Source organism: Anas platyrhynchos, chromosome 5 (assembly GCF_047663525.1).
Source record: "Anas platyrhynchos isolate ZD024472 breed Pekin duck chromosome 5, IASCAAS_PekinDuck_T2T, whole genome shotgun sequence".
Taxonomy (NCBI): Eukaryota; Metazoa; Chordata; class Aves; order Anseriformes; family Anatidae; genus Anas; species Anas platyrhynchos.
Window position 1 is genome coordinate 26,442,428 of NC_092591.1, and position 24,179 is coordinate 26,466,606.

Sequence of the window (24,179 nt, forward strand, 5' to 3'; positions counted from 1 at the left end):
GTCTCCTCTTGCACACTGAAAGGCAGTAGAAAGCACCATCTGTCTTAAAGCTCATGTGTGGTGTGGTACAGATCACTGCTGTCACCAGTACAGCACAGGCATTGAAGAAGGCATAGTTTATAAGGAGAACATTCTGTTCCTTAAAACCTTGGAGTTAAATTTTAAGCTATTAATATGTCTGCCCATAAAAAGGTTTGCATGAATTGCGTTGAGCTTTAGGTACCATGTTTTCTTTTTTACATAAATGACTGCAAGTTACTGTATTTGGTTTTCTTTGAAGTGTGTCACTGTGCAGAAAAAGGGAATTTAGTTTCATGAAGGATTTCAAAATTCTCCATGTAAGGGAATGAGTCCCCAGACTCAGGACAGTCTCCTTGGTAGGCTACGTCAGATCTGCAAACCCTGGTTTTCCAGGGTCCCCACACTAGTTCAGGCAAGAAAGCAGACATTTTCAGTGATGGCAACTCTTCAGATTACTGTTTCATTGGTTAATAACACATTAGTCAGCACTGCCCACCCAACACCTTTGTTCTGTTCTTATTTCCCAGTTTATTTCACATTCCTTTTCTCTCATGAATCTAAAGTTTCTTTATCAACGCGTACTGCCTGACCTGACAGGAAAGGTAGTGGTTGACGCTGGCTCCAGGCTTGGTACGGAGCTATTTGTGGTAACTTCCAGCGCAGGAATTTGTGTTTTATTATTGTGACAATCATTTTTCTTCTCTGACTGCCTACTCTCATTACTCGATCTTGGACAGGTCACTCCTAATAGCATCTTTGGTTTGACTGTCTGAATAGAGTATGGTGCTACCTAGTCGTGATTTTAGTTCTTGCTCTTTTCTCACAAAAGGGAATACAAATGATCTTGCTTATGGAGAGGAGAAGTCTGTTGTCCAACACGGCAGCATATTGCTCTCACACATGCTGCTCTTTTGCTAATTCCTGCTCTGTCTCTCCTTCATAAGTAAGTTTGTCCCGTATGTCTTGACCATGTCTATATATAGATTAGTTATGTCAAATTCCTTTATGAAGCTGACAAACTGTTAAATTACACAAAGGAAGACTTTGATATGAATTTGTCTCCAAAAACATATTGTCCTGCTCTGCGTTTTAAAATGCACATAAAATACTTCATCGAGAAACTTGAGTGCAATTTTGATTGCTTTTGGCATGGCTGGTGCAACATATGGCCAACAGCAATGCAAAACACACATTACAACTTTGTTACAAAAGTCAATGGCTGTTTAGGGCTCAGTCTTGGAAACACTGGAGCATGTAATTTTACTCATCTGAATAATCTAATTTTGGGACTACTCAAATGAGGAAAGTTACTCCACTTTGTAAATATTTGCAGCATTGGGTCCTTAAATGGTAACGCTTTTGTTAGCTGTTGAATTTGTTTTGAAGCTCTTAAATGCTTGTATTGGTAGAGTAGAAGATAGTCTCAAGATAAAGCAGGAAAAATGTTTTGTAAAGAGTTCTACTTTTTGTCATGTTCTTGGCTTGTGTTGGAGAAATGGTGACTTTACCTTCACAGGTTGCATTTCTGCTGAATTGAGTGGGTTCAGAAAATGTTAATTAAATTGCAGTCCATAGGTAGCTGAAACAGTCTGTATCTTTAGCTTTGTTTGTTTGCCTTTCCCATTGTTAGCAATAATGCTAATGTGTAATAATGGTGTTCAGTGGAGACAATGGCAGATAAAAGTTAAAGCAGTATCTCTGTTAGGGCCCTACATGCTCAAGCATTTGGTGGTTGTTTTGTTGTTGTTGTTTTTGTTTGATTTTTTTTTTTTTTTTGGGGGGGGGAAAGGTTGTTTGTTTCTTTTTTAAAAACAAAACATCTCCATCAACTTTCCAAATTCTCAGTCCCAAACTGATCCACTGAGTATTTTGGGTTTATCATTGAGGGATAATACCTCTTTTTTTCATAGGTAACTCTATGAAGCACCTGAAAATGGTAGCAATACTGTTCTTAGAGGTGCTGACAAAGACTGTCCAAAATATCCCATTATATTATGGGTATATTGTCCTCCATTTTCACTTGCATTGACTGTGTGTACGTCTTTTGTTTGTTTGTTTGTTTGTTTGTTTCTCTTGCTATTTTTTCTTCAATTCTTACAAGAAACAAAAATGTACAGTCTTTTCTTTTCACACTATTTTTATAATTTGTTTTCTACTGCTTTTTTCCTTCCTAGGCCTTTTTCCATCTGTTTTGCAATTGAAGTGCAGTTGGAGCTTTCCTTTTCTTTTTATTTTGATCTCTTATGTTGGATTTCTTTTTAAAAATCACAAGATATAAGGGGAAATTGCCAAAATAGAGGCTTAGCTTTGAAAAATACATCACATCCACTGTAAGGCATCATCCTGTTTTAAAATACTTTCTTAATCTTAACCTTTGTTTTATATTTTCCATTTCAACTGAAATAGTTGAAGTCGTTCTAAAGGCATCAGTTACTAAATTTCCTTTTCCTAACAGAGGGTTATCTTTATAGCTCAGCATCCCATCTTTGTGGAGTAGAAATGCAGACTTTTGCCAGTTGCAAGAAATGGCAATTACAAAATACCAGCTCACTGACAGAATAAAAGTAACTAAATAATATGGTTCAGTGGGTGTGTTTTTAACCACTGTACAGTAGGTATCCTGTTCATGAGAGAAACTGGTAAATCAGCATTCTGAAAAGTTGTTTCTGCCTTTGCTTGTTTTGGTCCTAAACAAAGGCTTTGTATTGGAAAATAAATTCTCAAAGTAGCAAGGAGAAAGGAAATTACCAAAATATGATAATGTGTGTCAAATGGCTTAGCCTTTTTCTGGAATGAACTTACCTGCTGACTCATGCAAAACAGATACATCTTCGCTGTTTCTCCAGTGAAATAATGACAGGATTGCCACTAATTTCCTTGAAACTGAGCGTGTAAAGAGTTTCTGTGTTGAATAACAAAACTAAATATCTCTGTGTTTCATTAACACTAGCAGAAAAAATGTTTGTAGGATTTGCAAATTTGCATTTAAGAACACATAAAGGACTTTTGGCTATTGGTAATTGTTTTCTTGGAATGCCAGTGCATGTGTACCTTCCACAAACAATATGGGTTTCAAATAATAGGATATCATATGGGAACTGTTTCCATACTCCTGTTGTGGAAATAACTACTACCACTTTAATGAGAAAAATGTTCTGTATTTTTCCTTTCTGGGGTATACCAGTTGCTTTGTTACCAGCTAAAACTGGTGAAAAGGGTACGCTGAGTGAAACACTGGCTGTAATCCTGTGTTATGTGCAGATGCTCTTAAGTAGAGTCACACAAACTTCTGGCTGCAGTCATGCATTTGAAATTAAAGTAACCAATTTTAAACCATAAAGAAATAATAAACATACATAAATATAACACAAAGTAAGCATTATTGTCGGGTTACCTAGTTCAATCCCAGGCCGCCAGTTTATCCATAACCTTCACTTTTTGCATATTCTTTGTGTTCATTTGTGTAGCACCATACTGTGATGAGACTGAAGGTGCAGTTAGGAACTTTGTCAAGTTACTTCAGTGGAACTGGAGATGTATATACATGCTTTTCGTCCTCACATATTCTTTATTATAAGACTTTGTTTTTCCTTCACACCTTGTAATTCTGCTGAAGTATTCATTTCAGAGCATAAAGATAAGAAGATATTACATTTTCAAAGCGACGCCTGAGGACTTTGCTGCTTGCATCTCATTAGATGTTAATTTAGTCATGTGACTTCTGTTATCACCCTGCTTTTAACATCTCATTAGATTCTTTTTTACCCCCAAAATGAATCTTCTCTAGAGATACCTACTAGCTTAAAAAATAGTCAGAATCCAGATGCTGATAATAATTTATGACACAAATATGGAAAAAACTTTGAAAAGTCCTTTCTTAAATAACCATTGAATTTTTGTCAGAATATGTTCCGAAAGGACAGCAAGGTGTAATCTTAGTCAAGAATTGGTTTGTTAAAGTACATTGAAAGTTGCTCAGCATCTTTTGCCATTGGAGCAAATGTTTAGATGCTGGGTGGAAACTAAAATAGTTCAACAGATTTAAAATCAGTTGCTGCCTTCTCTGTTGTGCCAGCACATAGCCAAGCAGATCAGGGACTTGGTCCAGCTGAAAGAGAACCTGAAAAAAAAAAAAAAAAAAAAAGTGGTTCAGCTGGAGCAGTATCTGGGGCTGGCCATGTGGTCCCACATTCCTTTGTAGGAACAAGGATGTGTTTAGGGAGAAGGGGCTGCTGAAATCAGTTTAATCAGCACAGTCACCTACTCTGTAAATGCAGTCTTATTTTAATTCAAGGTTTAAGTGTTTTTGAAATAAAGGAGGTAACAACACATGTTCAAAATTCCCTAGTAGTTTGGTTTTCTGAATTGATGCTTAAAATACGAGGACTGCCATTAGTAGGGCATTAAGAAACGTCAGCACTAATATACCTTCTTGTGCTGTGTGTATTTATAATCTTTTCCTCCTTCAGGTTGTCATTTTAAAGATCCGTTTGTGAACAGTCTGTCAGTCACTTGTGTTTGGATTAAAGGGCTGCTGCTCATGTGTTTTGTACAGAAGATCAGTGCTTTTGTTGTTTCCTCCCCTTGAAAATAAAAGAGTAATGTAAAATGTCTCCTTAGCCTTGGAAACTGTGATCTGAACCCTGCTTACAGCCTAGGTGCACTAAAAATCATGGAGTAATGCAGGTTCTGATAAGTGAGCTCTGATAGGTCTTGCTGAAGCTTGTTTTGTACCCTTGCTGTCTGTCCTGCCCCACTGCAGGAAGCTGTTGCCCATGTAGCACGGCAGTAGTTGAGTATTTATCTATAATACCTCTACCACCTCAGTTCATAGTCTGTCAATTTTATCTACGGTTAGCAGTGGCTTTATGCAGAGGACAGGAGTTCACAGCTGTAACCTACCTTCTTTAGGGCTCCTGGTGGTGACATCAACCGGAGTGATCCGTCTTGTTTCTCTGCTGCCTAGATGGTCGAGCTTCTTTTTAGAATCACACAATTATTAAGGTTGGAAAAGACCTCCAAGATCATCTGGTTCTCCTGCAGCTTATAGTGCACTGTTTTAAGATAAAAGATGACAATTTTTAATTGTATCAAAAAGCTCTAAGTATCATAAACTAGTGGATAAGGAGTTCAAAAGTCCACACACAAGAGGTGAAAGTAGCCATTTGACCAGTCATTCTGACTACTAAACTGTCCATATTTCTCAGCGAAGTACTGCCTTCAAACACTAGCCTGCCAGTTCTGGATAAGGTACGATAATGCATTTGGTTCCCTTCTGCTCACTACAGGCAGTTGTGACCAACTTGTCATGGTGATGCATTTAAGGAAAGAGAGCTGCTTTTTTTTTTTTGCTTTTTTTTTGCTTTTTTTTTTTTCCCTGGGTTGGAGCACTCTTACAGAACCCATGGAATATAGCTCACAGAGATGAAATTCTGTGATGCTGATTTTTTTCTGAACAGTAGACCCTTGTTTCTGCTATTACTGATACTGAAAGATTTGGCTATAATTGCAATTGCTATAATGCATTCTGATAGCATCAGCTGGGATCATAAACTGTGACAATTTGTCATTACTTTCCCCACCAGAACCCCTACGAGTTGCAGGGGTGGTAGCATCTGTTTCTTCGGTCAATCAGAATAGCATGCGTTGCATGTTCTTTATGAAGTGGGATATACATGTAAATTTTAGCCTCCTGACAAGTACTTGTATATTGTTAAGTGGGCAAAAAGCTATTCAAAAGGTAAATGTTTTATCTTCTATACAAGCATTCAGATTTTCTGTCAGAATCAATAATTCCCTTTTACATCTTCCCAACGCTGGAAGGAATTCCCAAAATGTGAAATGTTAAATCCACCATATTAGTATATTCTCCGCACAGCCTAATAGTTGGTCACACAGGAAAGACTGGAATTTGTTTGGATTTTCTCTACACTGTCAATATACATGGATGCACTGTCAAAACATGTTGTGGAATGCAAGCAATATGCAGATTAGCATTCTTTGCTTTATTCCCTCAAAAAAAGATGTTCCGATTTATGTTTCTCCTCAGATTTAGGATGTGATGTATTTCTCCATTTTTAAGAGGAAATCAAACACATCTTGTCAGAGTGTTAATGAGCATTCATATTCTCCTGTCGCTATAATCTCACCTGTTTGAAAATGAAATGATGTGCTAATATCCTTTTTGGTAGGTGAAAGAAAATGAAATCAAGCCAGCTCCTATGCTGTCTGGGGAGACAGTTGTTTGGGAAGGTAAAGCCAGTGCCAATCAGCATTTTGCCTTTCTGTCATTCCCAGTCCCAATATTGGTAACAAGAATTTAGTTGTCAAACCTACATCTGTAGTGTCTTTTCTAGCTATGATCCCTTAGTAAGCCACTGAGCCTGTGATGAGCCTGTTAGTATCCTCAAAAAACCTTTAGCTAGCTTAACTCCTTCACTATAATCAATAAGTATTTGCAGTATTACATAGATAAATGAAAAGTATCAGCCATCGCATACATCATCTCCTCTCTTATGGCATGCACTGTACTAGGACAAAAGTTGGATACAGCTTATTTCATTTAATGTAATGAATCATGTATTTTAATTAGAGGAAAGAAGTCGATTTTATTATTTTTTTTTAAGTTTATTCCGGTTATTTACTTCAGTTGTTATCAACTGTTAACTCAGTGAAATACCCCTTTTTGTGACAAGTCCAAAATGGTGGTAGCAGGTGCTGTATTATGTTGACAGGCTTCACGACTACTTAAAGGCTTTATTTGTCTCTTAAATTAATTTATGCCTTGTGAAATTTTTCTCCTTCAGGTGGTTCATGCAGACATCTGTACTCAGGCTTCACTTCTTCAGAAGGCTGATGTTTGTTGTTGTAATGAATAATGTCTTTGAATATTTTCTTGACAGACTGGAACAGGCCAGGTAAGCTATGTGTCCAAACAAGTAATCTATTTCTTTGGCAATGTGTGTGTAACCTTGTGAATTATGGAAAACCTTAAGGATGTGCTTTTTGAAGTCACATACATAAATTACATAAGGAAATTCGCTTTACTCAATTGTTTTTCTTAAGTGCTAAGGTGAAAGGGCAGTTGTTTGTTATTAAACCCACTAAACGCTGCTCCTTTGTTTACCCAAATCCTGCCCTGGATCCTTGTACTGATCTGTTAAAACAGTATCTTGCTGTTCAAGGGTCTAAAATTACTCTATCAGCATAAAGCTTAATCTTCAGAAAGAAGACAGGTCACTCTGCCTTGTGGATGTCAGAGCATTAATACAGATGCACTGCAAAACATAATGATAATTCTAATGTATCTTCACAAGGACGTGACAGCAAACAAATGCGTGGTTAAGATCTTTCTCTTTCAGGTACTAGACACTCCCAGATGAGCTTTTGTTAATCTAGCAGTGAGCAGTGTCCATTTAAAACATAAATAACTTTACCTGACAAAGTTACTGTTCTTTTAATATGGGCAGTAAAAAGGAAAACGTGCCTATGTCTCTGCCAGCCCAGCCAACAGTGTGACATTGCAAGCAATTTAAGGCTTGTTCTACAGCCCTCGACACCAAGCAGTAACGTCAGCCAGAGAGACAGAATGGATAGGTGAAGGGTAGTGGGTGTTTCAGATTGCCATCAGATTTGTTTCCAGGCACATGACAGAGAATTCATTTGATTCTTCAAGAACTCAGGTGTAGTGGCTTAATGTTGCACTGGTACCGTGAAGACAAATGACATTTGAAGAATGATGGAAATTAAATTCTTTTTAGTCCGAATTGCTGTGCTGTGAGAAATGATCTGACTTGCAAAATCAGGAAAAAAAAAAAAGGAATGCTGGGGGCTATATTTAAATACTGCTATTGCTAATGTCTTAAGAGACTTCTGTCACGACCGCAAAGTAAGCATGTAAAGAGCTGCTTAATAAAACAGTGTGTGAGGGGACTGGATTTTCTTCACAAGCTTAAAGGGACCAAGTGTTAATGTTTAATTGTAGTCCAAAGTTAAGGTGCACAAGTACAAAATGACATGCATGTATGTATCAGAGTGAAAAAGTTATGAAAACTGATATTATAAGACCATATATTCCCTCTGTTTTTAATACAAAGCTCAATTTTATTCCTACAAAGTTATTTGCTGAGATGTGAACAGTGGCCAATAAACATGTACAGCATATCTTTAAGCTTAGTCTACTTCTGATGCTTGAACCGTAGAAGTGTTAGATTTGTTGGATATCAAATGTGCTTCTTTTCCTCCAAACTGATGACCTGCTTTTAAATGTGTTTCAGAGCTTGGGAGTTTATCGCTTGTAATGTAAAGAAAAGAGGGTCCTTATTAGTGACAGCTCCAAGCCTTAAAGATTTGCTCTCAAAGCTTCAGGTAAGTTCCCTCAGTCAGTTTTATCACACACATTTTGTCACTTTCTATGGAAAAGCAGTTCTGTGCTGGAGATTAGCTGCTTGCCAGTATTTCCATCAGAAAGGGTAAGTACTTTAGTGCTTAGATTTAAAACCTGTAGGATTCTGGATTCTATTTCCAGGTTGGTCACCAATGATCTTCTGTACTTTGATTGTTCCTACCCATAAAATGGAAAACACAGTTTATATCAGTAGGCTCCAGGAATCATTGTATTATCATGTGTATTATTAACAAGACTTCAGTTGTGAGGTAATATAAAAAACAAAGAAACATACAAACAAAAAACATTATTGAAGCCATATGATGATGTGAGTAAGTTTTGTGTCAGTCGTATTCACTCCCCTCAGACTATTTCCAGGTATAGGAATAGACCCTCAGAAGTAGAGATAAGCTTCTAGTTAGAAGCAAAAAATTGAATTGTTTTCTCTATTTAGCTCTGCATTTGCACATTGCCTTAAGACATGACAAACTGTTTTGCTAAGCCAGTAGAAGAAAATAATATATTAAAGAAGGGATTCCTGAGGATATCCTATCTTCTGATCTGCTGTCAGTATTGAAAATTATACACAATATTGCTGGTATGAGCTTGTTAGGAGAGCAGATTAGGGAGAGATGTGGTCTCCCAACTAGCCAAGTGATTCTGATTGGATCAGAAACATTCCTTTACGTTGCAGTTGGCAACAAACAGAATGCCATCAGAGCTTTAAATGATGCTGAACATCCTGTACTGTCACTGCTGTGCTCTGAGTAGTAACCACTTTGGAGGGACCAACCTCTGCCCTGTGTCCATTTTGCCATAGGTTATCGGTAGATTGCAGTTATGTGTATGATGCCTATATAAATTATGTGGGCTGGCTTTACTTAGGAAACAAAACGCTATAATACATGACAAGGTTACTTATAAAGTGGCTTTTTGGCCACAATAGTCTGCTTTGTAGACGTGCAATCACTTGTTGCCTGTATGCTGATTAATGAAATAGATCCTTGGCCCTAGGAGCAGCAGGGGTGTCATTTGACCTTTTCTTGGAGCAGACGGTTGTTACACAACGGATGAGAAGCCCTTTGTACTCTTACTACAATATTCCCTGGGTGTAAAACAAGAAAGTACCTGTGATTGTGTCATGGTACAGTTAGCTGCTACCTCACTACTTATGTCAAAATGATCCCTGAGATCAGGATGCTTGAGACTTATACAAATGCGTATAGAGAAACAGTTGCAGCATACTAGCAAAATACCTACATTACCAACTGAGTTGATTTTAAAAGGTTACCTGTATTCTCTCCTATTGAAGCGAAATGTTATTTCCAGAAATGAGTTTATCAGTGCTGCCTAATTTGGAATGACTAATCTCTCTTATGTCATGCTTTCTTAATGTTGTACCGGTCTTGAAAATCCTGTTATGTTTCTCAGAATTGTGTTAATTTCAGGATCTGTTTTCATTGTTTCAGACGGATATACAACTTAGCCAATGGGTAGTAGAGGTGCAGCTAAACTATGATGTAAATGTGGAAAAGGATATTGACAAAGTAGCACTTGAACAAATATATCTATACAGGATTCTCTAGTACCTGGAAAAACTTACTAATTACCTTGTAATGTCATATATTTTGAGTCTAAAATGAATCCTGATTGATATGTGTGAATAAATCAGGTCAAAATTGTTATTGTTATTAATTTGAGTGGTACCTGTGGTTTGTAATGAGAAAGTCTTCTTCTGAAACAGGATTTCTTGTGAAGGCATTGTGCCTCAAGAACATCTTGGCTTTTAACTAGGAGATGCGGTTTATTTTTGGTAGAAATATTAGAAAGTGACTTTAGACTGATGCCAAAAGAATTTTTGTTCACTAGCACTGTGTACTGCTAATGTTTGCTGAATATATCAAATCTGAGAATAGCAAATCTTTATTAATATGATTGATAGCATTGCATTTAACATAGTTACTTAAAAGCTGCAGTACGTTAAGTTTTTCTGTTTTGTTTCAGCATAGGCCATTTCCCCATATTATCTGTAGTGTTCCTTCTATGGAATTTGTAGGTTTTCTTTTCCTGGTCTGCCTGCTAACCCAAGCATTTACTGGCATTAGTTAAGAGAAACAAGTCTATCTGTTTAGTTAGTCATCCTTAAGGTGGCTATTAATGTAAAACACTGAAAGACACCTAGGAGGCACTGAGAATTAATACCACAAGTCCGGGACTGCAGAGCTCTGTTCCATGTCCTGCAGTTCTTCTGGGGATTATAGGAAGTATAATAAGCTTCAGCTTATTTTCAGTTTAAGAAGCTGAAAATTCTGAACAGGTGTCACGGCTTAGCGGAGGCTTGGTGGTGGCGTAAAACATTGGAAATTCGTAACAGAGCCTCCTCAGAGAGAAAAGATCCACATACGCCCACCACATTTATATTTAGATTTTACGTTCTAAGGATGTGAAGCTTTTAGTCAGCTGAAGAATGTTTCAGTTTTTAGCAAACATTGGCAATCAAGTGCAGAAATATTAACTTCAGGAGGTTTTGGACTAAGTGCATTGTGAATTCAGAAGTATTGTTAGTCTCTAAAAGTTTGCTACACGACTTATGTCTAGTGCAAATGGGAAAACTTTAAATTGGATTTCAGTCTTCAAATGATTTACAGGTCAGTGAACTTTATAATATATCGTGTAAGCAAAAAAGAACAGTGGCCATTAGGCACACAGTAACACAATAAGTAATTGATACCAGAAAGAGGATAGTAAGTATTAAGAAATTATATTTTTAGTGCAGTTTATTTGACATGGAGGAGGATATTTTAATTTGATATTTTAACTTTTAACTTAATACTGAATCACCACCCCAAAACTCCATTGCATCTATTCTTCATGCATTTAAGAATGAAGAGGCTTTGCTTAAAATGTTTATTTTATTAAAGTACAGTAACTAAACTGATGATTACTTAATTGCCAACTTATTTGCCACAAATGCCCCTAGAAAGAGAACCTAGGAGACTAACCAGCAGGGTGGAGGTAATGCAAGGCTAATAAAATCTAGCAAGCAAGGAGAGAATAAGAAATGGGAAAAGAAATGCGTGTGCAATTCAGAATGAGGAAATGAGCACTATAGTAATCAGTACAGTACAGTGGAAGCTGTGACTGAATTTAGAGTGTATGAATAGGCTACTATAAAAGGAAAACTGGCTGGGACTTATAACCTACTGTATAACCCTACTACCACATGAGGAGAAAACACAGTATTGAAAAGTTTCTTATTTGTTTCAGAGGTCCTGCAAGACCTGTCCCCTATCAATTGGACTTTTGGTTCACAATCCTGGCTATAATCTGTGCCCTGCACCTAGTTTTGGCAATACGGGAACTATAGCTTTCATTGCAGTTGTTTCCCCTCTTCATGCTGAGTCTTCAAATACTTTTTTGGGTGTTGATCTCAGATTAAAAAAATTTCAATAGACTCGAGCAGATCACCAGCATATTTAATGACATCTGTATCCTCTGACTCTGGAAATAGCATGCACGCATCTGGAGCTCAGATGCAACAGAGGGAGCAATAGGGAAGCTCCCCATGTCTTTTTTAGACATCAGGAGAAAGTCAGAGGTGAGTTGAAATTGTTGAAATGTCTGTCTTCCTCTGCTGCCCTTAACAGGTCCTTGACTTAAAACCACACGTCCACGTGTTTGCAGAGAAAGGGTAGTGGTAATTCAGTTTGGTTTGGTTCTTGGTCCCTTCAGACATTTCTTCCTAACTTGGCTTCATAGGGCCAGAGCTCATGGGGCCGTTCTTAAGGGTGTTATGCTAGACAAGCATGACAAGCTAGAAAAAAATAGTGTGTGAAAGAAGGTGTTAATTGAATTTGTCCCTTTTCCAACTTGTTATCTGTCTCCTTTTGGTCCTGTTATAGATTCCCTTACACATGAGTAGCAAAAGTAAGATGTGAGGAGGTTTGCAAAACCCTGTGTGATAAGTGGGAAAATCTGTCCTCCCTGTGTACACCTGGGCAGGCTGGGTCATCAGGGGAGATTCTTCTGAGAATGCCTGCATTGGTTCAGCTCTGCTCTTGCTTGTTTGGCTCTAAGAAGCTGCCAGGGGTACCTCCAGCATGCCGAGTCCCTGTTCTCAGTTCTGCTGTTGTTGTATTGCATGCTTCTTGGGAGACAATTGAACTTTTCTCTGCCTCAGTGTCTACAGTGAAAATGGGAATAACAAATCCAAAATCAAAGCAAGGTTGTGAATTAATTGAGTATCAACTGCTTTGAGATTGTCATATAAAATGTGCTAAACAGCCAGGCTGTTCTTTGTAAACCGACCTGATTTAGAGGAGCTGGAAAGCAAAGCAAAACATCAAGTACTTCTCTCAGATAACTTTCTGACCCTTTTCTTTACAAGACAATGTTGAAAAGGAAACCCAGATTAACCACACCACAGTGCTGAAAATACATCAAATAGTTCTTTTCTAGTGCCCTCATCCTTTGCACTCTTCTTGCTGTTAGCTGGCTGCTGGCATCGGGAGGAGGAGAAGTGAGAGAAACAAACCCCCACTGGTAGCCAGATTTTTGGTTCTGTGCACAGGGCAGTTGGGTGACAGCTACCACAGATGGCACTGTGGCTGTTGCAAGCTGCCAGCCCAGAAACTGCTTGCTGCTGTGAACAGCTCTTAGGCTACATCGTGGTATGCTACATCTTCCTGCAAAGGGCAGCGTTGTGTATGACCTGGTGGAGCAGCTAACCCCAGCTGTGATGCCAAAACCCTCTGGGTCATGAGCAACTCATAAATCATGGAAATTCATGTTTGTAGGGCTGAATTAGGACAAACTAATCAGAGGGAGCTGTGCATCTGCAGTACTTCTTGTAATCACCAGGAGTTTCTGGCACACAGAAGAGTGGAGAGCAGCTCCACTCTTTCCTAATGGCATAACTCTCTGTGTAGTGCTCTGGCTTCTGCAGGACAAGCTATGTGAAGTTTAAATCCATTGAGAACTACTTCAGTAAACCAAAGAAGGTGTTTGGGACCCACTGTAACAGGGCAAAAACTGTCAAGCTGTAAGAATGATAAAACAACTTTGCAGACAGAAAACATTGCAAAATTTTTTCTTGACATGATTTCATTTTAAAGAAAAATACCAAAAGTCCGCTGTGGGCAGCCTGGCTGTCAAAGATGAGCTATTTTCCATGTATGCTTCTTCCCAGTGTGTGGTATCAGAAGAGGTATTGAATGGGATAACTTGACAGTGGGACAAGCATGAAAAAAGCCCAACTCCTAAATTCCTCTGCATCTGTGTTCTCTCCTTTTCTCTTTCTTCGGTTCCTTCTGTCTCTTGTCTCTTTTCAGCTCTCTTCTCCCCCAGCTCCCGGAGCCAGGACCAGGCTGTGGTGCAGCCGGAGGCAAGCAGAAGTGCCACCCGAGTGTGGCATTGCCTACCTCTTGTCTGTCACTAAAAGACATAACAGCACTCTTAGCCAGTCACTTTAGCTGAGCAGCTTCTCCAGGCCAATGCAGCTTGGAATAATGATGGAAGCTTTTCCAAAGGGCTGCTTCGCACTCTCCAGGAATTCCCATCAGGGCCTCCAAAGAAATGGTCAGACCCGGCCCCATCCCACTTCGGAGGCACCATGGCAGACCCAGGCTCTGGCTCCCCGCCTCGGAAATGTTGGAGCTCAGCACAGACAATGCTGCGGCTCGTTGCCAGCATTTTAACAAATGGTCTCTCAAAATTCACCCTTGGGCTGTGACAAACCCTCTGCAGTAGAGGGGCATGTATTTGTAGAAATAAGTGGAGAAGGAGGGCAATGCTGTTTGGCCAACTAATGCACATTACATTTCTGCAGATGTCGGTACATCCACTCGTTTGAGAAAAGATTCACGTGGCACAGTGTTTTGGGGAAGGGAGAGAGATGGAACATCATGCTTAAATATATATATGTTAAATTCCTGCAATTCAGTGCAGCTTACAGCATTTAGAAAAAAAATGCAATTAAATGTTTGTGTGACCCTAGAGATGAGTCTGTTCTGACAGGAACGAAGAAGCAGTTTGCTGAAGGCTTGGAGTTCATCATCTCAGGAGTCCCTTGGGGCTTGTAACGTAAGAAACCCCTACATTAGCATATGTTGGAGTCATTCCCCACTTACCTCAGGATTGCCAACAAATAGATCTTAAACACCCAAGCCCAGAAGTTGCCTACTTGCTGTGAGTCTTTTCTAACATTTTGCATTCCCCCCACTCTCCGCTGCGTGACCTGCACAACATCCCAGCCTCTCCTGCAGCTGTGGTAGTTCTTTACCCACAGGCCGTATCTCATGAATTGTTTTCATTCATTCCTCTTGGGAGGTCCCTCTCCCTCCACCTTTTGGGACAGAAAGAGCAGGAAAACATTTTGCATTTGCCATCACGGGATGCAGCAGAGTCCTCCTGGGCTCTACCTCATCTGCCCTCTTTTTGTGTGAAAATGGTTGTGAGGGCTCTGCTTCTCCACTACATGCCCCAAACCCCACTGAGGGCTCTGGGGACACGTGGGAGAGGGGGAAGGCTCTGCTTCTGTCCTCCAGTGTTTCTGCTTTGCTTTGTTTCCCCAGGTTTGCTGGAGCATGGAAAGCAGCTAACCAAAACTGTCAGCCTGGGCTAGAAATAGCAAGAAGGGGGAAAGTCAGCAGGAGATATCGTGACAAAATCTGAAGCAAAGTGTTCTACCAGAGTTTCTAGCAGCCCCAGATCAGGCTTTGATTGTTTGCAGCATTGTGTGCATGTGTATTGTGTATGTGTGTGTGTGTTTATATATATATATATACAAACAAAATGAGACTGTTTATCCTCAAGAGTCTACTATGTACATGGACAAAGGTAGAAGAAAGGAAATATTATTTCCTATCTTACAGATGGGGCATTCAATTACGTGTCGTTATTGTGATCGTGTACATGAGGTAATTGCACGCACATGGTCTGTAGTATCGGTGAGTGCACTTTTGTGGTCAATGCGTTAATTGACTTATAATTGTAAGCATGAAAATATGCACATCGCCATTAAAAGAAATAGTCTCTATTTTAAAATGACATTAAGAAGATAAATAGTTCCCAGTGGAGGGAGGAGGGGAGAAGAACATCACTGACAGCTTCCTGGCAAAGCATTTAAAACAGTAGAAAACAGATAACAAGCTGATACATGGATAAACCTAGCAAGGACATTGGTATAATGAAAAGAAGAATTTGGGTGGAGCTGCCTGCTTCACTTTCAGCTGCTCAAATAAAGAAATAAAGACAAAAATAACAATTTTAGTAGTGAGTTCAGTGGAAAGCTATCAAAACATGAGGCTGAGCATCTTAGAAACCAAATGAAACTAAGGGTGATGCTGCAAAAGTACTTGCCCACTAACAAGGCCTAGGTGCTGGGGAGCACTATTCTGTACAAGAGATAGTGGGTGCCTGTGTATTTTCTTTCAGTCCTGCTTAAGGTGTGCAAGCCTAAGATGTACATGAGCTAGTAAATTCTCTTGGTAATTCTGAAAGAATTTTGACTGGTCAGTACATTCCAGTTACAAACTGTGACAAGTAGGGAGAATGATTACTTGAACTTAGCAGCACACTCTGCTATGTATGTGTAGTTAGGGTATCTGGATCAGAAGTCTGCGCTGGCAATAGTAACCTCACAGGAGCATCTTGGACCTCCTCACTGATCCTTTCACACTTGGGCACTGTAGAAAGGCTGGACTAATGACTCGTAGCTTGTTGTCGGCTCTGTTCCTGCTGGGGCAGTCTCCCAGAAGGTCAGCAAAAATCCAAAGCAGCGCCAGGCAATGACTGGGTCATAGGAAGAATTCGGGGATTTTATAATCACAGATACGGCACATGTAAGTACAACATATGGTGTTGCAATACTGCGAGTCTGTAATTCTGAGGCACTTACTGGAATTACCAAGGAGCTCCACCGCCTAGTTAAAATCTGCCTTTCATAGACTGACTCCCTCTATTTCGGTGTCATAAAGGTGTCAGCCAAAATTTCTGAAGCTGCACTAAGATTTGCTATGGAAGAGAAGACTCCAAACTATGTACAGCTTTTGGCCCTCTTGCAGGAAGGGGCTGATTGTGGAGAAGAGTGCATGTTGTTGGGCTTTTTTTTAGTTTTTAATGACTCATGTGCTGGACTTTATTCCTGTTTGTCTTTCAATGCCAAACAAAAATTGCTATTTAGGTCAAACTGCTGTTTTGGTACTAATGGAAGCAGACATCAGTTTTGTCTACAGATTTCACAGCTATGCATTTTGCAGAGTGAAGTCCCCTCTTTAGGCTGCTACTGATATTCAGTTGTGCAGGTGCTACGCCGGCTTTCAGTGCTACCTCTGCCGTGTTACTCATGCGTGCGTGGCCGTGGGTTACAGCCGGAGAGCTGCCTTTCAGATGTAGTTCCTTTTTTGTTCACTCAGCCTTGGGGGATGGTCATCTTCTCTTCCCAGTTCCTACTTCCAGCCTGCCTCCTGCTGCCGCTGCACTGTCCTGGCTCCTTGCTGTTACCTTCTCAGCTCTTCTACCCTGTGGCACAATCCTGCGTCCTCCTGGCCCATGCCGAGCTGTGGCTTGCCCTGCTGTGTGGGGCTGTTTCCCAGCCTCAGCTCCCCTGGCTCCTGCTTTCTGCTACCTGCTGAGCACCAGCAGAGATTTTTAGCTCATGTTGTTCTCCGTGCCTCACCTTGGATGCTGGTGAGCCTCTGCAGGAGGCACACTGCCTGCCTCCCTGGAGCTGGAGCCTTGGAGGCCTGCGCAGGAGCTGGAGGCCTGCGCGCCCCATTGCCAGAGGAAGGCACAGAGGTTGCTCCAGGCTGCTTGTCCCATCTTGGTGGGTAACCACATGAACTGAAGCATCTCTGTGCATCATAAAGCTTGTTCAATCCATGTTTGCTTCCAAAGACCCACCATGAACGATCAGAAGGTGCTGAGCAAGGAAACTGTTAGATAAAAGTAGAGGGGAGTGAGTTGGTGCAATGCCTGCTGGTGTAACTCCATGCCTGTAAGAAGACTCCAGTGAATTTCCTTCAGTTCTTATCAGCTGAGTATCTGGCTCCCCACCCCCAACTCTGAGCACTGAGATGTCTAAAGATGGATCTTTAAGCCTACTTATGCACAGATATTCAGATCCTGAGCTACAGCCAAAGGTGTGGGCTGAGGGAGAAACTAAAAAAAAGTCTTTAAGCTACCTTTGAAGTTCTCCTGTACCTGTATTATTTTGTTTGCTCTGATAAAAAAAAAATAAATAAAATAATAACTTGCAGAATAGCTCAATATGAACTAGTTAGCATTTACTCCAGGGTCTCTACTACCCACTGAAGCCAAAGAAAGCCCCAGACACCTTTTATGGCTATTTTCTTCCTTCCCGTCCTCCTCAGACTTTCCTGTAGGTGAGAGGAACGTTAAAATGACATGCTTGGTTCTGAGAGGGCTTTGCACTCAGCAACAGCACAATTGAGGGTAGCATGAGAATTTGTATTTACTCAAATAGATGACAGGACGATTTCTGTGAAATTTTCCAGTCCCTTTCAGATTGATCCTCTTTCACAGTACATATATGACACAATCCAACACTGTGTTCCTTTGTCTTGAGCCACTGTGGTCTGCCTTTCTTGTTCTTCGTCTTTTGTCTTTGTGTTTGTTTTTATTTTGTTTTGTTTTCTGGTCAACTATTTTGTTCAAATTGAGTATTCAGAACAGTTGATGCCACCCTGAAAGCTCACTGGTAATAGAAGGATGTTCTTACATGTTTTCTTATTTTTTGCTCTTACCACTCATCGGTTTGAGTTGATATTCATGCTCTGAATTAACAGAAGTCAGTTGCAGCACCCATATTTCATCATAACTGTACATATGGCTCAGCTCTCACAAACAACAGGGATGAGTTTTTATTTAGTAACTAAAAGGGGGTATTTCACTGAGACTCGCAAGCAGACCGTTCAACCCAGAGCTCCCAGCCTTTCAGTGGTATGGATTGGTTTTGGTGTATGGTCCTGTAACTACAGTCTTGTGGTGTCCAGACTCAGGCTCATTCCTTTGTCCCTCCTGTATGTGGCTGTAAGGGCATGAAGAGAGTGGAAAAGACACAGAGCTGGTCAGAAACTAGTTATATCCCTGTGCATGCCTTAATGGTAGGGAAGGATGCTGACAGAGGAGAGCAGGCAAGCATCCTGGATGACATCCATGCTCACAACCTAGACTAACCCCAGCCCACAAGGCTCACCTCACTGCTGTGACACAGCACAGAAGGAACGAGGGGTGAACTTAGCAGCAGCACCAGAGCAGCCAACTCCAGTGTTTGACTGGTTGGGAAAGCAGCCATGCCAGTGCTCAGAGCCTCTCCTACAACCTCATGATGACCTGTTCAGCTTGGCCTTTCTCCTTATATTGCTTTCAGTTCTGGAAGGCCCACCCCTGTGCCTTCCTCTCCCCGGCCTTGTGGAGCCATCCCACCTCTCCCAGCCGTGCTCTCGCTGTCACTCTTCCTGCAAGGTTTTCAGAAGAGCACGTGAATCCCATTATCCCTCGCTTTGTCAGGAGGAGTTGGAGTACAGAGGTCAACAGACTGGAATCGCTTTCTGCCCAGACTGGTTCACCTGGATATGCCTGGCAGCTCCGCTGTGCCACTGGATCCCTGCCAGCTCCTGGGAGCTGGGAGAGGGGCAAGGTGAGAGGGAAAAGCAGCAGAAAGAAGCAGCAGCAAGACTTGCTCTGGAAAAAAGGGGAAAAACTGCTGCAGGCAAGCTGGCTGCTGTGGTTTCTGCTCCTGTCACAAGGAGCAGGGCAATGCACAGCTGGCGGGCAGCCTGCCTGTACTCTGCAGTGCAGTTTTAAGGCCCTGGGAGTCCCATAAGGAGGGAGAGGTGGTGTAGGGGGATGAGGGGACCAGAGCTGGTTGGCAGCAGAAGGGCTCTGATAATGAAGGACTTCAGAGCCTGGCAGCACCCACTGCAGAAGCAGCACTGGGTGGCTGCTAACACTCCTCATGCTGTTCTTTCCAGTTCATCCTTCTGCTGTTGTGCTCGCTGCCCATCACCTGTTACTTGTTCTTTTTCACAAAAACGTGTTCTTTTTGGGATGATCAGCAGGAAGGCCTCCTTCCCCCTCCCCACCCTCACATGCTCTCACCTGGCACTTGTGGCTTCTCTCTCAGCGAGGTCTGGGCTCAGCCCATCCCTAAAGCCCTTATTTTCAAAAGTCATATTTATGACCACATCTAAATTAGATACAGATTGCTTAATTTGCATAGGTGCCAGACACAGAGGTGCACAAAACTTGGCAAGTCGGCCCAGACGTGAGGGGGATGTTGCAAGTGGGAGTGGATGGGACCCATGTTTGTCTACCCGTAGGAATTGCTGTTGGCAGGGCAAAACGGGGTTACTGCAACCCCAAAACCTTGCAGGGACAGCCACAGATCAAAGCTGTGAAAGGGCTTTTAAAGCTATTCTGCTTGCTGCATGCACTGCATCAGTGCTCTCTTGTGCTTTGCTTTAAGCAAAATTTTCTCAGTGGTCACATCATTATGCATGTGAACAAGTTGCCTGAATGAAGATTCTGGGAAAGCTGCGTGGGACATCACAGTTGGACTCGGCCAGATATAGCAGCAACAGCGTTGTGTCGCCCACCTCTCATCTCCTCCACCTCCCTGCTGGACTGAGGTCTCTGCCTCCGCGCCAGTGGTGGCCAGAGCGGAGGCTTGGTGTCTCCTGGTCCCCAGGCCAGACTCCATGGTGGAGCCACCCTTAACCTCACCTCATCTCATCTCATCTCATCTCATCTCATCTCATCTCATCTCATCTCATCTCATCTCATCCTCATCCTCATCCTCATCCTCATCCTCATCCTCATCTTCATCTGTTCCTGGTGCCCCTGCTGATGGGACTGGTGGCACTGGAAGACAGCAGCATAGCATTAAAATGTTAAAGATTGCTGCTATTTAACCCAACAGATACCATGTGTCAGAGACCTTAAAATGCTTTCAGCCCCCAGTGAAGGCTTCCATTTAGAAATCAAGTGGCCTTAGTTTGATGCTATTCAGTAGGGTCTGCTTATAATGAACCAAAAACTCTGGCAAATGCCCTCAGCTTGGCAGTTTAATGCACCAACCCAGCCACCTTGCTGTGGTGAGCACACCTCCTATCTTCCAGTTCACAGCACAGTGCTTTATCATAAGCCAGTAATGAAAGCAGGCCTGTGTTATGACAGTTAGGTGTAAATGATGAGGATGTCCCTCACCAATGTGTGCTACGTGGCAAAAGAGACAGTAAACTTCTATGACTGAGGTATCTTAGTCCTTTTTCAGCAAAGTGACATTCAGAACGGGGGTGCTGTCAGAGCTCTGGAGGCACTTTGCTCCTGAATTAGAGCCTTTACGTAGGCTTTAAGATGTCTTGAACTGTTCATGTTGTCTTCACGCCTTCAGCTGATTCATTTTAAGTTTTTTAAGTGGTGGCATGACAGAATTTTGCCAAAAAGCCAATGGAAATTTTGCCTGTAAGCCCAGGACAACTCTGAGAAATTATTGTGAAGGCACCTGTTGATGACGAAGTTACTTACATCCTCTTTGTTTTCATCACTTCTCTTTGTTAAGCAGAGGGCACATCGGAAATTTTGCTGTCTGAGGATGACAGCAGACTGGGGATGTGGTTATTTGCCTCCACTTAGCCTCCACACTCTCAGCACTCCCTCTCAGCAGCTGAGTGGGATGGCTAGAAAATAGGGAGGATGTGGTTTCTGAATTCTGAATCATGACAGTTTTCCCCCAATACTCTTATCTGTAGTAATTAAAAAATTCCAGACTAGTAATTAGACTATAGCTGGTCTCAGGCTCTGTGGGCCTTGACACTAGCTTCTTAAATTTCAGGACTACCCAGAGTAATCAAATTAAGTTTTTTTTTTTTAATTAACAGTTACAATAAACTGATACTAAATTGAGGGCTAAGCTGAGTAACAGCCTTTTAAAAGTCATTCTGTTACTTTCATTCATCTTCTCATTTCTTCCCCGAGGAGCTGCAAGTACCACACTAATTCTTTTTGTAAAATCTTGCAGCAGTCAGATACAGGCTTCACACTAGAAAGAGGTTTTGTGAGTGAAGATATCCCAGCAACTCGACCTGGGCTGTTCCAACCTGCCTTAGCAAGGGGGATGCATTTGATGGCCTTCAGAGAGCCTTTCCAGCCCAGTCATTGTAATATCTATGAGAACATGATGATCAAAAAGTGATGGGTGGCTCTTGCTTCCAAGGATTTATTTTCCAATGTGTGTAGTAAAACAAGCAAATAAACACACACACAAACAAACAAAACAACAGCAAAAAACAAATAGTTCAAACAAAAAAATCCTTGGGAGCCTTAGGAGGCTTCCAGACCATCAGTCTATAAGAATATGTGAGCTCTGTTTTAGACAGCAGGAATATGATTAATATTTCTTCTGAGATCAGACTGGAGCGCATGGAAGGGAACTCATTGGTCATAGTTTGTTGGCTTTTACCTGAGTCCTACCTGTCCAGGGGTTGCAGCTGGTACAGAGTGTAGTTGGGTCTCTTCTGTCCTATGCCCTGGTCCTCGGGTGAATAACCCAGTGAGCAATGAGCGCCTGGTCCTGTGGGCCCTGCGAGCTTCCTCTCAGGGATCTCTCAGCAGACTTGAGCTCTGTCTGGTGGTAGGATTATCTTGGTTCCTGATCAAGGCTAAACAATGATGCATTGTAACCCACAGATATTTCCTATGAGAAATTGTGCTTGCAGCCTGAGGTTCTGCTGTGCTAAGCACTAAATCCAGCAGCATGTACAGATCAGATATTGCACTAATAGCTAATCCTGTGTGTAGCTGGACACCAAGCTTAAATTCATTCATACACGTAAGCTTCACTTAATTTAATGATGACCCCGTCCCATGTTTTCTCACATTCAAGATCAGCTGACGTGTCTGAACTGGTAGTTACTGCAATATTAATCATTTTCCTGGCCACTGCTCAGCTTGTCCCTGAAATTCATTTTCAGGCTTTAGAGCACTTTTACCCTGAAAGCTGAGCAAAACTAAAATGCAACCACCTCAAATCCTGTCACAACAAATCTTTAACTGCCTACATCTCATGAAAAAATCTGACAGATGCCTTATTTAGAAGTGCTTTGGTTTAGGTATGTCAATCTATTTTGTTCCCTTAATACTTTTTTCTGTGAAGACAGGGTTGTGGTTTAGGATTTAATCTTCTGTGTATTCCTGACTTCAGTCATAATCTCTGTCCACATCACAGTTAGCTGGGACATCATCTCCACAGTATACAATAGATTTAAAGGTGATCTTTGTATCTTGCCGTTCTCTGTAATGGCCTAAAAACTAAGCAGAAAAGTAGTAAAAAGAGCCTGCCTCTATTTTGCTTGTGTGCTGTACTCAAAGTTTTCTCATCCTTTTTAAATTACTCTTAGTTTGAATCACTTTTGTGGTATCGATTCTAGGAATACAGTTATGTTTTGTGCAATACATTTAATAGCAAATAGGATCTGGGTGCACGTATTTATAAAAAATAGAATGATTCTTTTACACCATCTGTATAACATTAGAAATTCACTCAAGAGGTATGGGTTACAAAATTGCACCCCCTTTTCAATTCTCTGTTCTCCCCAGAAAAGATGATGGTGACCCTGCAGTTGTCTCCTCCAGTGCAGGACAGCACACGGATGTGAAACAGTGGGCAGAAACAACCCGTGACTTTCCATGAGTGGTTGGAAAGCTGACTAAAGAAACCAATGAAAGATGCACTCTGACAACGCACAGAGGAAACAGCTAGCAGCTCGTACTGAAAGTTATATATTCACTACCAGAAAGGGGATTTAAATTCAATGTCAGCAACCTGTCATCTGCCCCAGATGAACCGGTGGAGGCCATTTTAACGCTGGCTTTAAGGAGGTTGTAACCAAGCTACTAAAAAACAAAGGAACCCCAAATAAGCAGAACCACCCCTACCCTGTGGAGTTAACTTATTGCCGCAGGCCCCATGATGCACAGGAGCTGTGGCAGCGCTCAGCAGCGGCCTCTGGGCCACCCCCCGGCCCCGGCCTGCAAAGGCAGCCACCACAGGGCAGAGGCCTGTGCCGGGGCTCCCCACGGCTTGGCCGGGCACCACCTTCATGAACCCTTCCAGAGATATCCGTTTGTGCTTGGGGGTTCACCTCCGTGCCATTTTAGGGCATCGTTTTCCCTGCAGATCAGTTCAGAAAGAGGTGGCCAGATGGATACAAGGCACGGTAACTGAGCACATTCAGCCTCGTGGAGCTACATCTGCTCTAACAGGGGGTGAAGCACTTTCATTGATGCTTGTAAGTCAAAAACATTACAAAAATGTTTAAAGTATCCCTGAGTGCTAACTGATGACTAAGCTTCATTCCAACAGCTGGTTGGAATAGTGTTAATAGTATTAGCGTCGGTACTGAATTATTCAGGTTATTCTAAGGAATGTTCTAAAGAATAATCTGCATTAGATTTAAATATATTTTAAAATAAATAGAAAAATATATTTTAAATATTATATTTAAAAATATTTTCACACATTCTTCAATTTATTTTAATTGTATTTTATTTTGTCTTCAACTCTGTTGTCAATGTGTGGCTCCTTTACAATAACGAAAATTAAACCTTTCAAAATACTTCTATCCAAAGTGATTTCTTAGAAATCTTAGCCTGCATAAACCACTTCAGCCCGCCCAGTATTACAGGTGGGGGCTGATCTGCCCAGCCAGGGTCAGGAGGCCGATTTAGACCATTGCACTTGAGGTCTTGG

At 41.4% G+C, this 24,179-nt stretch overlaps 2 long non-coding RNA genes across 3 annotated transcripts in view; one reads left to right on the plus strand and one right to left on the minus strand.

Annotated features, from left to right (window-relative positions):
* Window positions 1–24,179, plus strand: part of LOC113843859 (uncharacterized) — a 59,935-nt gene that overhangs the window by 25,924 nt on the left and 9,832 nt on the right. The window contains exons 4-5 of the long non-coding RNA XR_003497730.3: window positions 6,828–6,938; window positions 8,298–8,388. This is a non-coding gene — a long non-coding RNA (uncharacterized lncRNA). The remainder of the gene's footprint in view (window positions 1–6,827; window positions 6,939–8,297; window positions 8,389–24,179) is intronic.
* Window positions 3,440–23,153, minus strand: LOC119717216 (uncharacterized). 2 transcript variants are annotated; one of them, XR_005266409.2, is made up of 3 exons: window positions 21,902–23,153; window positions 4,924–5,075; window positions 3,440–4,141 (listed from the first exon to the last, which is right to left on the minus strand). It is a non-coding gene; the product is annotated as an uncharacterized lncRNA (long non-coding RNA). The 2 variants fall into 2 exon arrangements; XR_005266408.2 differs by having other exon boundaries at window positions 21,891–23,153.